This window comes from Triticum dicoccoides, chromosome 1A, assembly GCF_002162155.2.
Source record: "Triticum dicoccoides isolate Atlit2015 ecotype Zavitan chromosome 1A, WEW_v2.0, whole genome shotgun sequence".
In the NCBI taxonomy this organism is placed as follows: Eukaryota; Viridiplantae; Streptophyta; class Magnoliopsida; order Poales; family Poaceae; genus Triticum; species Triticum dicoccoides.
The window spans coordinates 1,218,893-1,233,795 of record NC_041380.1 but is presented as its reverse complement, the minus strand read 5'-3'; the positions used below and the strand labels follow the sequence as shown (position 1 = coordinate 1,233,795).

General features: G+C 50.4%; 1 pseudogene; it reads left to right on the top strand.

Annotated features, from left to right (window-relative positions):
- Positions 1–996: 996 nt before the first annotated feature.
- On the top strand, positions 997–4,709 carry LOC119295548 (annotated as a pseudogene).
- Positions 4,710–14,903: the final 10,194 nt, after the last annotated feature.

Genomic DNA, 14,903 nt, shown 5'->3' with positions numbered 1-14,903 from the left:
TGTAAATATCTCTGAAGCAACGGCAAAATTCCACTACTAACCCAAACTAAATAAGCATAGACTGCCCCTTCCCCTCGAGCACGCTTCCCCTCTCCTTCAGAAGCCCCAATCCAACACAAACAAATCCAGCCCTTGAGAAGCTCTTTTTGATTAACATGACAACACCCATTACATGATCACATCCCTCACTATATTTACAACCAATCTAATGCACCATCTAATCATCTCAGGTAGACAATTTCCAAAAACACAAGGCCATGCATAGCCCATCTCATAGCCTCTGCCTGACAGGCATCAATCAAGCATCAAATAACTGCAACTATGACAACATGCATCAATCAAGCATCTAAGAATTGCAACTATGATATGCATAATCCCTGGAACTAAGCATCCATTTAATTAATCATCAAGCCAAAGAACTAAAGCAGGCACCAACCCAAACCAATAGAGAAGTATATATTTGAGTAATCCATCGTCTAATCCTCAAGCCAACCACCTAAAGAATTGCAAAAATTCCAGTACTAATCTAATACGCATCTGAAAAAACCCCATCCCTCAATTCGGCTACTTCTAACCTAATCTAATAATCATAAGTGGTCCACCATTCTTGCACGAATCAAATACAGAAAAACCCTAATGCAACGAAAACCCTACCTCCAACAAATCTAACCAAACAAAGTTCTGGCTACAAACCCTACAATCTAAAAACTACCAACTAAAAGTGATAAGCAGATACCTTCAGCTCCGCCTCCTGCCGGAGCCGGCCTCCACCTTCTCCCCCTTCTCCACCTTCTGCGCCTCGCCGTAGATCTCCAGAGCGGGCGCATCTGGCTGGACCGCGCCACTGCAGCCGGCCCCCGCTTTCTCTGGATCTCCGGCGGAGGGAGATCGCGCTGGACGCCGGCACGCCCCCTCACAAAGGTGCCCGCAGCGACCTGCCGCGCCTGCTCCACCAGATCTGCGCCCCAATCGGGGCGCTCGCCTCCTGCATCCGCCATGGCGATGGAGAGGATGCGGTGAGGGAGACGAGGAGGTTGGAGAGTAGAGGGAGTGGGGAGTGGAGAGAGGGAGACGATGCGGCGGGGGGAAATGGTGGGCGATGCGGGCGGAGGTGGTTGCCATCCACATTTATATGATGGGACAGTTTTGGCAACTACCCGTGACACGTGCCGCCCCACGCGCGGGCGGCTTCACGGGTGCACGAAAGGCCGCCGTATACAAACAAATACGTATACAGCCGGGCATACGATCTAACCGGGCCCGTACGGGCCTCCCAGGGCTCCTCGACGGCTATACGCGGGGGCAACAAAGACGATCATGCCCCTTGTTATGGACCGTTTTTGGTTCATCCTGGCCGTCGATGTGTTTTTCCACCTCGCGTTCAGCCCAGGGGGGAGCACCGGAGCAGAAACGTAGCCTCCCGGTGCGAACGAAGCTTCAAAGAAAAGGTATTCCTGTGGATACTAGATGCCCCCTGTGTTTTAGATTAGATGCGGATGGGGGCATATTTTTCTTAAATGCAAAAGAGTCAAGACATTATGGAGAATATCTTTACTGAAAGATGTTAGACTAAAACTTATCCTATGCTCTGATTCAAAAACGGTGTTAGAAAAAAAATTCAAATTAAAACTGGAGGAGTGTCTAAAAGTGTGGATTCTTTTATGGTTATGCTGGTACGAATGGAACAAAGTAAATAATGGGGATACGATGAAAAATATATCAGACATAGTTTCCTCTATTGATTACCATTTGTCATATTGCTTGAAGGTAAAAAAGGCGAGCAGTCACCACGAAAAGGAAGAAATCCAAAACTGGGAGGCGCCTCCAGCAGGAATCTTGAAAATAAACACTGATGGGGCCTTCATTGAAGTAACGCAATCAGGTGGTTGGGACTTCCTACTGACAGCAGGGCAGGTAACCTGGAGCATGACCAAGGCCTCCTACTGACAGCAGGGCAGGTAACCTGGAGCATGTTTCAGAACCATCACACGCTGAATTCTTAGCTTTTCAACAAGCTGTGCATGCTGCTATTCAAATGGGCTGCCAGAGTAATATTTGAAACAGACTGCATGGTTTTGATGCAAGCTATGCTTAGTGATGAATATGACCTATCAACTCTGGGCACATTGTTTAAAGAGGTTAAATTTCTCCTACATGTGGGTTTATGTGATGTGCCCCTAGTACATTGTAAGTGGGAATGTAATGTAGCGGCTCACACTTTTTGTATGGAAGCTGGCTGTTCTGAAAATTGGCTAGGCCAATTTCCCAAGTTTGTATCAGATGCTGTAGCTGGCGATATGTCCAGCGTTTTAGTATATTAATGGATTGCGTTGTGTTTCTTCAAAAAAGGAGCACCCTTTTCCCCATCGCCATTAGAGCACCAGAGCATGTCCGTACGCATCTGCTTGAGGAATAAGGGTGAATCGTTTTTCCTGTTAGAAAACTGGGCCTTGGGCCTTTTGCTTTAGCAATGTTTCCGCAGATGGTCCGTAGTAAATTCGGCCTATACTGGCTTGATGCCGAGCGTAGTAGTGGTAAGGAAGGTTCTGCCGAACAAAAAAAAGAGTAGAGGGTTCTGTTGCTGTTTTTCACCATGCATGTGCTGACTGATCCAGTTTCATTGACAGTTTTGGAATATTGATTTCAACATTGGTTTCCAGAGTGCCAACAAATATTTTTTGTAAGTTTGATTCAAAGTGATAAATTGATAGCCGATTATTCTACCTGCTTTCATATTGTTACAACTAATCTTGATATTATTGTATCAGCATTTTAGTTTGTTTTTGTTGTGCATGTAACTTAGATGGTCTAGGAGTAGCTAGTCGTCGAAACTTCGGTTGAGCGCGCGAAGAAGGCGAGATATCGTGTTGCCGTGCGATGCGGCGAGCATGGTGAGATGCCGATGATGTCGTGCGATACAGCGGTGCCGTGAGAAGCGGCATGCCGCGACCAAGGCAGAATCGTGACGGGCTAAGTATGATGCATACAAGCGGATGGTTTCAGTTAGAAGATCATGCATGGATGAAGTCGAAGCTGCCGCGTGAGGATGGCTTGCCGTGTGAAACGGTGATGCACGAAGGTCTGAAGCCAGCGCCTGCACAAGTTTGTGCTGATGGATTGGAGAGTCTGTTCTTGCCTTGAGAAAAGGCCTGTAGTAGTAGATGTGGTCAATTCTTGTTAGCTGCATGTGTGCGTGTGTAGTTAGTGGCCTAGGATAGTGCGTGCATGGCCTAGTTAGTTGGTGGTGTTAGTGGGCAAGTGTTTTGCCCAGGCTATGCGTGCGTCCGAGTACTTAGGTGTAGCAAAGCATGTTTGTTTGAGAACAAGAGTGAAAAGAACAGAAGAAAAGGGACAGCTGTGTGAGGCAGCCGGTCACCAAAATACTCGTGTTCTTCCTTGTTCTGGAGTCTCTTCCGTGAGCTGAGATTGTTGGCGAGAGGAAGAAGAGCGGGGCTGCGAGAGGCGGCGCCAACACATATTACATTTTAATTTCAATATGTTAATTCACCCGCAAATAAATAAATATGTTCATAGTGACAAAGTGATAGCCAAATAATTTTTGGAAGTTTGATTATTGTACTTGATTCAAAGTGATAAATTGATAGCCGAATATTTTTTTGGAAGCTTGGTTATTCTACCTGATTCAAAGTGATAAATTGATAGCCGGATATTTTTTAGAATTTTGATTCCAAGTGCATGATAAATTGATAGCCGATTGTAGTCGTTATCTGGTTGGTTATAATTTTTTTTGTCACATATTTGCCACAGCCAACAGTCGCAATTTGGCTTGATAGTTATGGAAAATTGGCTTGATGTCACTTGCGATCATCCCATGCGTGGCTGCCTACGACCAACACTTGATATTCGTATGATTTGGCCAAAAACACTAGATCATCGACCCCACACTACCCTATCGAGAGGCGAGTCTTTGAGAGAAGAATGCACCACAACGAGCTTCGAAATGAAATATTTCCGGAGAAGACAGGCTCTAATTCTATTTTTTGAATATCATTATTTGTTTGTATTATCTAAGAATATTAAAATTATTTTAAGGGCCCCTATGTTCTGTTTTCGCCCCGGGCCCCCGAAATCTCAGGACGGCCCTGCTACCACATGGAGGACGCCGTCGACGCTTTGATCGTGTGCGTGGAGGACGGTGGCCATGACGGTGGCTCCACCAACATGAAAAACAGAGTCAAGAAGTTCCTCAAAAGGGCCACCAAACTGTTTAGCAAGGCTAAGGCTCTTCATCAAATCTCCGAGGCGATTGAAGAAGCACAAGAGCTCTCCAAGGAGTTGGGACAGTAATGGTGATGCCATTGACCCGCGGCTCAAGGCGGTGTACAAAGATGTCACAGAGCTCGTTGGAATAGATACATGTAAGAGATGAGCTGATTAAGAAGTTGTGTGATTGTGATGAGAGGCCCAAGAAACAATTAAGGACCATGTCTATTGTGGTATTTGGCGGGTTGGGGAAGACAACTCTGGCCAGAGAAGTGTATGACAAGATCAAGGTGCAGTTCGAAACTGTAGCCTTTGTTTCCGTGTCACGAAATCCTGACATGACCAAGATATTCAAGAAGATCTTGTATGAACTTGACGAGAACAAGTACGCGGCCATCAACGAAGCTGCTAGGGACCACGGACAACTCCTGGATTAATTGAGGAAGTTTCTTTAGGACAAGAGGTACAAACGCAGGAGAAAGTGATTATCATTATTCTTCCTAGGAGAGTATGTAATGCTAGTCAGTGAATACCGTGTCCCAAGTAAGTTTTATTTTAGTTTTATAAAATGGACACTGTTATTAGGCCTGACTTTTGGGCGTTATATATTTCTGACCGATTAATCTTTTCTATAAAACAATTTTTGCTGTCTCTTAATCAATTTGTTGCTGACTTGTCGAGAAAACATATATAGACCTAGTTATGTTGTTTGATTTGCAAACTAATGCACTAAAAAATACAAGTACCTCATTGTAATCGAAGACATATGGGACGAAAAAGCATGGGAACTTATTAAGTGTGCTTTCGCTGACAACTGCCTCGGTAGTCGAGTAATGACTACCACCCGCATAGGCAGTATCTCTAAAGTATGTTGCTCGTCTGGTGATGATATTATATATCAAATGAAACCACTTTCTGACTATGAATCCGAAAGGCTGTTCTACAAAAGAATATTTCCTCAAGGAAGTAAGTGTCCTGATGAATTGGAGGAGGTATCTAAGAAAATCTTAAAGAAATGTGGTGGAGTACTGTTGGGGAACATAGCATGCAATTTAAAAAAATCCTACGCTCACGCAAGATCTATCATGGAGATGCATAACAACGAGAGGGAGAGTGTCAGTGTCAAAACCGGCGGATCTCGGGTAGGGGGTCCCGAACTATGCGTCTAGGCCGGATGGTAACAGGAGATAAGGGACACGAAGTTTTACCCAGGTTCGGGCCCTCTCGATGGAGGTAAAACCCTACGTCCTGCTTGATTAATATTGATGATGTGGGTAGTACAAGAGTAGATCTACCACGAGATCAAGGAGGCTAAACCCTAGAAGCTAGCCTATGGTATGATTGTTGATGTGTACGTTGTCCTACGTACTAAAACCCTCCGGTTTATATAGACACCGGATAGGGTTAGGGTTACATAGAGTCGGTAACAATGGTAGGAGATCTACATATCCGTATCGCCAAGCTTGCCTTCCACGCCAAGGAAAGTCCCTTCCGGACATGGGACGAAGTCTTCAATCTTGTATCTTCATAGTCCAGGAGTCCGGCTATCCGAACACCCCCTAATCCAGGACTCCCTTAGTAGCCCCTGAACCAGGCTTCAATGACGACGACTCCGGCGCGCAGATTGTCTTCGGCATTGCAAGGCGGGTTCCTCCTCCAAGTACTTCATAGAAGATTTTGAACATGAAGATAGTGTCCGGCTTTGCAAAATAAGTTTCCACATATTGCCATAGAGAGAATAATATTTACACCAATCTAATCTGCTGACGTATTCCGTAGTGTGTCACACCACGGCCAAGCCTTTATCCGAGTCATTTCATTATCCCACCTCAGCGCGTCATGCGAGGCGGTTTCCTTGGCACGTCTTGTTAAAGTAGAGATGGTGTCCCCTTATTCCGGGATTCTCATCAATACGGGCGTGGGTAACCCAACCGCGCCATTGATTACGACGCTTGGAGATAGTCGAGTTTTACCAGGCTGTTGGGGACACGTAGTTGCGTCCACCCATATAAGGGGATAAGGATCCACCTTTTCACATGCGCCTTCTTCCTCCTTCGTCTATCCATTCTTGCGCACTCGAGCTCCATCGCCCAAGTCGGCACTCCCCACCTCAACCTTCTCCAGCCATGTCCGGAGCGGGAGGCAAGTGGATGGTCTCCTTCGTCACGGAGGGGCACATCAAAAGACTAAGGAAGGTCGGATACTTGTCTAACGACATTGTGCACCGGCTTCCCGAAAAGGGGCAGCTCATCCCCACCCATAGGCCCCATGAGAGGGTGGTGTTCCTCCCCCATTTCCTCCGCGGACTGGGTTTCCCTCTCCATCCATTTGTCCGGGGGCTCATGTTCTATTATGGCCTGGATTTCCACGATTTGGCCCCGAATTTTGTCCTCAACATCTCGGCGTTTATCGTCGTGTGCGAGGCTTTCCTCCGCATCCGCCCCCATTTTGGCCTATGGCTCAAGACTTTCAATGTCAAGCTGAAGGTGGTGCGCGGAAACCAGGTGGAGTGCGGAGGCACCATGTTGGGCAAGATGGCCAACGTCTTATGGCTTGAGGGCTCCTTTGTGGAGACCCTGAAGGGGTGGCAATCGGGGTGGCTTTACATCACCGCCGCGCGACCCCGAATGGGTCGCAGCCCCGAGTTTCGGTCCGGACACCCAACGCGGCTCACCTCCTAGAAGGAGACAGGCCTGTCGTGGGGTAAAAAAGGAGAGCTGACCGGATTCCAAACATGCGTCCAAACCCTGGTGGACAAGAAGCTCAAACTTGTCAACGTAGTCCAGGTTATGCTCATCTACCGGATCCTCCCGTGTCAACAACGGGCTTTGAACTTGTGGGCGCCGAGGCTCCCGCATCCGCTACCGAGGATCGCGGATTCAGTGCGCAGTGTCATGCTCTCATGGTAAGCTGTTTCTTCCTTCTACAGGGTATCGGTTTTTCATAGTTTGACTCCATGCGGGATCTAAACTCCCTTACCTTTGACAGGATTGGCAGGTGACCTCCGGACAGATCAACTGTCCGGATCCTTTGCCCGAAGGCCCAACGGACGCTCGCCTGGCGAAGCTGCTGGTTCCGGCACCCTATGTGGTGCCGGAGAAGAAGGCCGCAAAAAAGGCCGCGGGGACTCGAAAGAGTGCCCGGCGCCAGGAGGTGTCGGATCCATCATCCGACGGTTCCAGGCGCATCCCTCCCGTGAAGACGAGGAGGAAGAAGAAGAGACCTCTCCCTCTCTAGCGGGGGGAGAGAAGAAAAGGAAGGCCGCCGGGTCCAAGAAGGGGAAAACCCTCCCTCCGGACTGCGCCACCGACGCCGACGACGGCGGAGAGGAGTGGCAGCCCAGGGCCAAGCCCCTGGCAAAATCGTAAGTATCCGAATAACCAGAGTAATTCATAGTATTCGTTTATTGCACAACTTTCCCTTATGTCGAATGTGTTTATGCAGTCCACCAAAGACCGGATCGACGCGTCGTCGAGCGGCTCACTGGACTCGTTGGATGTGAACTCGCTTCCGACGGCCTCCTCCCCCCACCCTACGGACGACACCGAAGTGTTTTCCCAATAGGCTCCAAGCCGGGGGAAGGTGGTCCTGGAGGCGCCGCAAGGCGACCTCCCGGACTCCAGAAGTAAAGGGGATGAAACCCCCCAAGGCTCCAAGTCCGGCCCTAGGCCAGACACCGCTCCGGAACCTTCAAAGGTTCCAGAGTCCGGCGGGCGACCTCCTTCCAAGAGGAGCAAGCCCGCCGTGCCGGTGACCTCCGTCCAACCGGAGGTGCCGGACAATCTGTTGGAGGCGCTCCAAGGCGCCTCCATCGACGAGGAGCACCGCACCATTATGAGTGCGGTGGTCCAGAAGGTTCAGTCCGCCAAGAGCGGACTGACTGAAGCTTGTACTAGCCTTTTAACAGGCTTTGAGGTAAGCAAAGAATGTGTAAATAATATTACCGCATAGACAGTAGCCCCTGATGCTCTGTTTGGCGTTCGGGAAGAAAAGCCGAATAGAGGATCAAATAAAATTCGCAGGAGTCTAACAAAAAGGAGTCAATATGCGTGTGCAGGCTTCCCTGCTGGCGTCCGCCGCACTGACTGTGGAAGTGAACACGCTAAAGCAGAACCTCGAGCGGTCCGAGCAAGAGCTCGGGCGTGCCAAGAAGCAGCTCTAGGACAATGAAGGTAAGAAATACCTTGTTTAAATATATATAAAAAGGTGCAATTGCGAAAAATGATAGGATTATCGTGGCTATTGTAGGGGCCACGTCTGAGGTGGCGACCCTTAAGCAAGCGCTGGTCGAGGCCGAGAAGAGGGCAGCCACGGAGCGCATCATGCAGGAGAAGTGTGAGGCCGAGGTTGGCAAGGTACGGCAAGAGCTCCAGGCTCTCATGGAAAAACATGAGATTTTGGAGCTTGACTCAAAGACGCGAGCGTCCGAGCTTGCGGTTGCTATTGAAAATGCCAAGTCTGCCAAGGCCGAATCCTAGAAGACCCTCCAGGTGTTGGATGAGGTGAAGAAGATAGCTGCTGGTAAGGCATTCTTTATGCAAAGCAAACACATAAACGTGAGTTACTTGTTACTTACCCGAATCCGGAGCTCTCCAGGAGCGTTCGCAGATCTTCCCCAGAGTGTGTCTGATGCCGCCGCATTCTATTGAGCCGAGGAGGGCAGCTCGACCGAGAAGGCGTTCTGGTCTCAGTATGCTGAGGCCGGACACCCTGTGCCCCCGAGCGACCAGCTGAAGCAACTGGTTGAGCTCCACAAGGCGGCTGAACAGGCCATGAAGGGCCTCATTGTTCGGCTGTGGCCTGGAGGGGCTCTGCCTGGGAGCTATTTTGGGCTGGTGCGGCGGCTGGTGGAGGCCTGTCCAAGGCTCGAAGTCATCAAACGCTCCGTCTGCATTGAAGGAGCCCGTAGGGCCCTTGCCCGTGCTATGGTGCACTGGGGGAAGCTGGATGCTGAGAAGCTTGTGAAGGACGGGCCACCGCCGGGGAAAGAGCATCGCATGCTCGAGAATTATTATAAGGATGTTCTGATGGGTGCCCGCCTTGTGGCGGATGAATGTTCGATGGATGTAATTTTTGAGTAAAACTCGCTCGTTTTGTCCTGTACCCTAAAAACTTGTTCATATGCGCTAAGCAATGCTGTTTGAATTTAAAATATTACCTTCTGTGCGGCTGTTTATCAATTCTGAGAGAAGGCGAGTCGTCGGCTTCTACCCCCGTGCCGCTAGTGCTGGGGTGTTTGGGGATAAACCTGAGCGCTCTTTTTCCCATGTTTGGGTCCTTCGAGGGAGGCGCTCAGCCCAACGAACAAGGCAAACGGACTATAATGCGTGAACACTCTCACTTATCCATAGAATTCTATAATTTTAAATTTCAGCGAAGCCCCTGGTATTCGGAAGACCGAGTTCGGGGCGCTATCCATGCCTTGGCCGGACAGAGCCGGCTCCTCGCCCTAAGCGGCATAAGTCTTTAGGGACTCGAAAAAACCTCTCGAACAGCGACCAGCGCTCGCTTCATCATGACAGTCAGTTTTAGCTTTCTCCACTGAGGTGCTCGACCCAGCTCAACTGGGGCACAATCGCAGTGGTTCTCCTAGTGCTACCTTAGCCGATATAGCGGAACGTAAGGCACCAAAACATAGGAGCCAGGCAAACCCAACTATTGACCCAAGACATGATTCGGAGCCGATGCATATAATGCTATAAGTTCGGGGTGCCGCACTTGTTAAAGTGTTCGGACTTCTCACACCATATTGAGGGGTACTAAAGCCCCTGGCATATTTTGGCCATACCATCGTGTACGGGTGCAACATGTCGTTTAGGAACATATATAAAGAAAAAAAGGTAATGCAAAAATAGACGAAAGCTATGCATTGTTTATTAAAAAGGGGTGCGATCAACGCAGAACGATACAATTAATGCGATAAGTGGAAGGTTGGACTAGTTAACATGTCCGTTCTAGGGGAAAGCCGTGGGATAGTATGCGGAACGTGTATACTACTCGTGATAGAGACCATCTGGGAGTTCCGTAATGCGGTGTGGCTTGTCTGCTTTCCTGGTTCTTGCATCGTTTGTGCGGCAATTGAACTACCGAACAGGCCTTCTGAAGGATGGAGTCCTGAAAGTAAGAGAAAATTAAAAAATCAGCAGCCCCTGGTACGGTTTAAGCCGTGTTTTGGGCGTGCCGTGATGGTGCCCCTCCCCCTGTGCCCATGGTATCTCTAGAGCGTAGTTATGTACGTGAAGTACTAGCGTCGCCCTTTTGCGAGGGTTGGGGTTGTGGCCGCATTGTTACGCCTGCTCGAATCGTGCCAGGTGGTCTTGTTGTAGGTTAGCCCGGGCGCGCTTGACGGTGTCCGGTCGTTTAGTGGCCGGACTAGGGAACTGCCTGGAGAGGCCGCTTTGTACTTCCTTTGCAAGGGACGCCGTGTGCTCCTCCGTTCGGAGGGAGCGTTCAGTGTTTCCATTGACCGTAATTACTCCTCGAGGGCCTGGCATCTTGAGCTTAAGGTATGCGTAGTGCGGTACTGCATTGAACTTAGCGAATGCGGTTCGCCCGAGCAGTGTGTGATAACCACTGCGAAACGGGACTATGTCGAAGATTAACTCCTTGCTTCGGAAATTATCCAGAGATCCGAAGACCACTTCAAGTGAGACTGAGCCCGTACAGTTGGCCTCTACACCTGGTATTATGCCTTTAAAGGTCGTTTTGGTGGGCTTAATCCTCGAGGGATCTATGCCCATTTTCCGCACTGTATCATGGTAAAGCAGGTTCAGGCTGCTGCCGCCGTCCATAAGGACTCTAGTGAGATGAAATCCATTAAGAATTGGGTCTAGAACCAATGCGGCGAATCCGCCATGACAGATGCTGGTGGGATGGTCCCTTCGATCAAAGGCGATCGGGCAGGAGGACCATGGGTTGAACTTTGGGGCGACTAGCTCTACCGCGTATACGTCCCTTAACGTGCGCTTCCGCTCCCTTTTGGAGACATGGGTTGCGTATATCATGTTCAATGTCCGCACTTGTGGGGGAAAACCCTTCTGTCCACTGTTGTTCGGCGGCCGGGGCTCCTCATCGTCATCGCTATGCAGCCCCTTGTCTTCATTTTCGGCGTTTAACTTGCCTGCCTGCTTGAACACCCAACAAAACCTGTTGGTGTGATTGGCCGGCTTTTCGGGGGTGCCATGTATCTGGCATGAGCGGTCGAGTATTCGGTCCAAACTAGATGGGCCCCTTGGATTCCTTTTGAATGGCTTTTTCCGCTGACCAGATTTAGAGCCTCTGAATCCGGCATTAACTGTCGTATCCACTGCATTGTCGCCGTTAATGCGGCGCTTCTGCTTGTTTCGACGCGACCTGCCACTACTGTCCCTAGTGTCCGAATTACCAGGGTTCTTGGTAATATTGTTGCTACGAGCAAGCCAGATGTCTTCTCCCGCGCAAAAGCGGGTCATGAGTGTCGTGAGTGCTGCCATAGATTTCGGCTTTTCCTGTCCAAGGTGCCGGGCCAGCCACTCGTCACGGATATTGTGCTTGAAGGCTGCTAGGGCCTCAGCGTCCGGACAGTCGACTATTTGATTTTTCTTTGTTAGGAACCGTGTCCAGAATTGCCTAGCCGATTCTTCTGGCTGCTGGATTACGTGACTTAGGTCATCGGCGTCTGGGGGTCGCACATAAGTGCCCTGGAAATTGGTGAGGAATGCGCCTTCCAGGTCCTCCCAACAACTGATTGATCCTGTTGGCAAGCTGTTAAGCCAATGCCGAGCTGGTCCTTTAAGCTTGAGTGGGAGGTATTTGATGGCGTGGAAATCATTGCCGCGGGCCATGTGGATATGAACGAGATAATCCTCGATCCATACCGCAGGATCTGTTGTGCCATCATATGATTCGATGTTTACGGGTTTGAAACCCTTCGGGGATTTGATGATCCATTATTTCGTCTGTAAAGTAGAGTGGGTGTGCGGCGCCTCTGTACTGGGCTATATCATGACGTAGCTCCAATGAGCCTTGTCTATTGTGTTCGGCCCCGCCGAATTTGTAGCCGGCGTGACGGTTACCATCTTGAGCCATGGGGCGCCCACGCCATCCATAGATCGATCTTGTTTGCCTTGCCTTGTCCTCCAACATGTCTCGTAAGTCCGGCGCATATTCCCGTGCCTTGGTATGGGGTGCGGCTTGAGTGGACGGCCGAGAGGCCTCTTTGTCGCGACCACGAGGTGGCCGGTCGGCCGCATCAAGTGCTCCCTCCTCTAATCGGGGTAGCAACCTGCGCATTGGGTAGCTCTTGGAGGGGCGTTCGAGTTTATGCTCTTCGGCCGCAAGGACTTCATTCCATCTGTCGACTAGCAAATCTTGATCAGCTTTAAGTTGTTGCTGTTTTTTCTTGAGGCTTCTTGCCGTGGCCATAAGCCTGCGTTGAAAACGCTCTTGCTCGACGGGATCCTCTGGCACGACGAATTCGTCATCGTCGAGGCTTGCCTCGTCTTCCGAGGGAGGCATATAATTATCGTCCTCGACCTCTCTGTCTGCCGCTCTCTCATGAGGGATGGTTTCTCTATCCTCCTGTGCTTAATATTCCTAGAGGGGGTTTTCTTCGGCGCTTTCCGGAGTATTATTATCTCCCGTGCTAGAATCACCGTGTTTGTTTTGGCGGGATTTTGAGCGGCGCCGCTGACGCCGGCGCTTAGGCTGTTTCTTGGAGGGGTCATCCTCCGCTGTTCCATCGCCATCTCCCTCTTTTGGGGTGTACACCATGTATATGTCCTACGACAAGGTGGCTTTCTAGGGCCTAGTAGGCGCTGGTTCTTCATCATCTCCTTCATCGGCGTCCATACCGTCAATGTCTTCGGAGTCGAAGTCGAGCATGTCGGTTAAGTCGTCGACAGTGGCTACAAAGTGGGTGGTGGGTGGGCTTTGAATTTCTTCATTGTCCATACCCCAACCTTGCTGACCGTAGTTCGGCCAGGGCTCTCCTGATAAAGAGAGAGACTTCAGTGACTTCAGGATATCGCCGAGAGGCGAGTGCTGAAAGATGTCCGCGGTAGTGAACTCCATGATCGGCGCCCAATCGGATTTGATCGGCAGGGGCGCGGAGGGTTCGGAGTCCGGAGAGGAGTCTGGCTCCTTGGAGTCACGAGTCTTGCAGAGTATGGGGCCGGTGTTCGGCTCAATCGCCGTTTGGGTCGCAGCCCCCGAGGTGGCGTCCAACCGCCCATCCTCGATCGGCGCAGTTGGCTCCGAATTAAGGGTCGAAGCTAACGCGGGTGCGGCCTCCAGGGCACTGTTCGGCGGCAGAGCTAAATCATGCTCATTGCGACAGTAGGGCGCGCTCGGCAGTTACTCGAATCCGTCGAAGATCAATTCCCCGCGGATGTCAGCCGTGTAGTTTAATCTTCCAAATCTGACCTGACGGTCGGGGGCGTAGCTTTCGATCTGCTCCAAACGGCCAAGCGAATTGGCCCGCAGTGCGAAGCCGCCAAAGACGAAGATCTGTCCGGGGAGGAAGGTCTCACCCTGGACTGCATCGCTATTGATGATCGTAGGATCCATCGAGCCTGATGGTGATGACACAGAGGAACTCTCAATGAAAGCACCAATGTCGGTGTCAAAACCGGCGGATCTCGGGTAGGGGGTCCCGAACTGTGCGTCTAGGCCAGATGGTAACAGGAGACAAGGGACACGATGTTTTACCCAGGTTTGGGCCCTCTCGATGGAGGTAAAACCCTACGTCCTGCTTGATTAATATTGATGATACGGGTAGTACAAGAGTAGATCAACCACGAGATCAAGGAGGCTAAACCCTAGAAGCTAGCCTATGGTATGATTGTTGATGTGTACGTTGTCCTACGGACTAAAACCCTCCGGTTTATATAGACACCGGATAGGGTTAGGGTTACATAGAGTCGGTTACAATGGTAGGAGATCTACATATCCGTATCGCCAAGCTTGCCTTCCACGCCAAGGAAAGTCCCTTCCGGACATGGGACGAAGTCTTCAATCTTGTATCTTCATAGTCCAGGAGTCCAGCTGAAGGTATAGTCCGGCTATCCGAACACCCCCTAATCCAGGACTCCCTCAGAGAGTGTGTCTGTGTACCCTAGTAGACCGTAAGCGGAAGCGTTTGACAACGCGGTTGATGTAGTCGAACTTCTTCTAGCTCTGACCGATCAAGCACCGAACGTACGCGACCTCCGAGTGCTTGACACGTTCAGCTCGGTGACGTCCCTCGCCTTCTTGATCCAGCAAGGTGTCAAGGTAGTAGATGACTTCCGTCAGCACGACGGCATGGTGACGGTGATGGTGAAGTGATTCTCACAGGGCTGCGCCTAAGCACCACAAAACTATGACCGGAGGTGTAAACTGTGAAGGGGGCACCACACACGGCTAACAATTGATGTTGTGTGTTCTAGGTGCCCCCTCCCCACATATATATAGGTTGGACGGAAGGAGAGACAACCAGGGGGCGCCCCAAGTAGGCCGAATCCTACTTGGGGTTCCTCCCTAATTCGCCCCGACCCTTGAACAATCACCGGAGGGAAATAGGGAAGGGAGAAGAGAGAAAGGAAAGGGGGCGAAGCCCCCCTTACCTTCTCCAATTCGGCGTCTTGCCTAAGGGGGGGACCCCTTGTGGGCTGGTGTGCTCCCCTCTTATGGCCCATATGGCCCATATCTCCTCCCCCCGG